This window comes from Galeopterus variegatus, unplaced genomic scaffold, assembly GCF_000696425.1.
Source record: "Galeopterus variegatus unplaced genomic scaffold, G_variegatus-3.0.2 Scaffold1279, whole genome shotgun sequence".
Taxonomy (NCBI): domain Eukaryota; kingdom Metazoa; phylum Chordata; class Mammalia; order Dermoptera; family Cynocephalidae; genus Galeopterus; species Galeopterus variegatus.
This window is the reverse complement of record NW_007727390.1, coordinates 186,762-189,152: the sequence shown is the minus strand read 5'-3', so window position 1 is coordinate 189,152 and position 2,391 is coordinate 186,762. Positions and strand designations below refer to the sequence as shown.

The 2,391-nt window shown below is 39.2% G+C and overlaps 1 protein-coding gene across 1 annotated transcript in view; it reads right to left on the bottom strand.

Moving 5' to 3' along the window:
* Nucleotides 1–2,391, bottom strand: part of CCDC138 (coiled-coil domain containing 138) — a 114,624-nt gene that overhangs the window by 16,185 nt on the left and 96,048 nt on the right. The gene's annotated exons all lie outside the window — the stretch shown is intronic.

Genomic DNA, 2,391 nt, shown 5'->3' with positions numbered 1-2,391 from the left:
CTCAGTTCTGGGGTCCTATCTTCCAGGGAAAGCTTCTATCTTGTCTCCACCTCTTCTTTTTCTCATTGCTGCCCTGGCCCTAGCCATGTGACATTAAACAATTCACATGACAAGCCAAGTAATAACATTTAAGTCAACTCCTCAGAGCTCCAGGTTCTCCATCCATCCATCCATCCATCCATCCATCCATCCATCGATTTTTCTATCTATATAGCTGAACTAGAGAAGCAGTTCTCAACCTAGTGACTCAGTGACATATTTTTACAATAAATATTTTATAATCCTGATGATATCCATAAGCAATATATTTAAACATATCTTTTAAATCAATATAATGTCCCATTTGTAATACAAAGGAAACAGAAAAGACATTCATAATAAAGTAATATTTCAGTATGTCAATGCTTAAGGACAACTGTGTTGTAAGACATAGTAAAGTGGCCAGATGCTTGTACCTGTACATAGAATCACCTTGAATGCAACAGGTATACCTGCAAACTGGTACTGACAGAACTCTCAAATAAATAAGGAGAAAAAAATGAAAGACTAGTGTGGCAGGCTGAATAATGGCCTCCCCAAAAGATGCCCACACTCTAATCACTGGAACCTATGAGTGTTGCTTTATACGGCAAAGGCTTCGCAGATGTGACTAAGTTAAAGATCTTGAGAGTGAGATTATCCCAGCCTATCTGAGTGGACCTAAATGCAATCACATGTGTATAAAAGGGAGGCAGATGAACGACATCACTGAGGTGGCAGAATATGAAGCCCTAGATCCTCCTTCCCCCACAACACACTGACTGAACAACAATTCATGGCCAAATTCCCTTTGTGTAAAATCCAGAAACTTTAAGAGGCTCCTGCACCCCAGGAGAGTGCAAAATTAGCCACACTGAAGCTAGCAGGGAAATTCTGATACCTTACTGCCATAATCCCTTACCCTGGCACAGTTCTATATGACAGGAACCACCCCCCTACCCAGCTCCCAGCTTCTCCCCATAGAGGGAAAGAGGTATACTCAAAGTCTCAACATTTCCAGGGACTACGCAAAGGACTGGCGGCTGTCTAGCCTGTCTCAGAGCACTGATAAGATCCTGCACACTGTAGGCAGTTTGGGCCGTTGGTCACCATGGCCACCCCATCTGCAAGCCCACTTCTGGCTTAGCACAGAGAGAGCTGCTGAAAAAACCCAGCTCTCAGCTTCTACCTGGGAAGGGAAAGAGGTGCACTGCATGTCCAACAGTCCACCTTATCTGGGGATTGCCTGAGAAAATGACTCCAGTCTCTCTGGACTGGGATGCTAAAGGGACCTGGCATACTCTAGACTCCTAGGGGCTGCTAAGAACAAAAAAAGAGTATGGGAGAGGCAGGAAGGTTTGAATCTCTGTCTCCATGTGAAGACTAAGAGAGGTGGCTTTTGTCTTTAACATACAAACACTAACAGAAAGAGTCAAGAAAAAAGAAGAAATAGAAAATATTTTCCAAAAAGAAGAAAAAGATAAATCTCTTGGAACTGACTCTAGTGAAATGGAGATATATGATTTACCAGACAGAGAATTCAAAATAACTACCACCAGATAATTTCCCACATGTACAAACTTAATTTTGTATAAGGTTATTCATAGAAGCACTGTTTATATTAACAGAAGACTAGAAACACTCCAAATATCAACACTGGTCTGCTTAAATGAATGAATTTTAATTGAAGAAATTACATAACAAGTATAACACCTCCAAGACATATTGCTGACAACAACACATATATAACATGCTAGCATTCTTGTGATAAAATGGAAAAAATCAGTGTGTGTGTGTGTGTGTGTGTATGTGTGTGTGTGTGCGCGCGCGTGCGTGTGTTGATTCCCTCCGGGAAGGGAAATGGTGACTGAAGGAAGACTTTTCACTTTTCTATCTCTGAAATTATGAGTTATGTGAACGGGGTTACCTTTAAAACAGTAAATATAATTTTGTTTTTAAAAAAATCCTTAAGTTAAATAGCCAAAAAACTCATCTTTTTTTCAAAATAAGTAAAAAATAAGTGTATTCATCATCTGTATATTTAATTATTTGATTTCTCATCTTTTTCTACCACACTAATTGGTGGGTGAAATTTTACTCCATATCATATACAATGCTGTTTTTGTTTTTGTTCCATAAAATATGTGTATAAGTTTTCTCAAGAAAGGCTACATCACAAACCTAAAACTTAGCCAAAAAAGGGCTCATACTATGCAGTGTTACGCAGCAAAAAGGCCAGACTTGTACCTTAGAAAAAGAGATCCTGTTACAGTGTCAGACGAGGGAATGCAAGCATCATTAAATTATGCAACTTTTATTTATTTATTTATTTTTGTCTTTTGTCTTTTTCCGTGTCTGGCAACGGATCGCAAC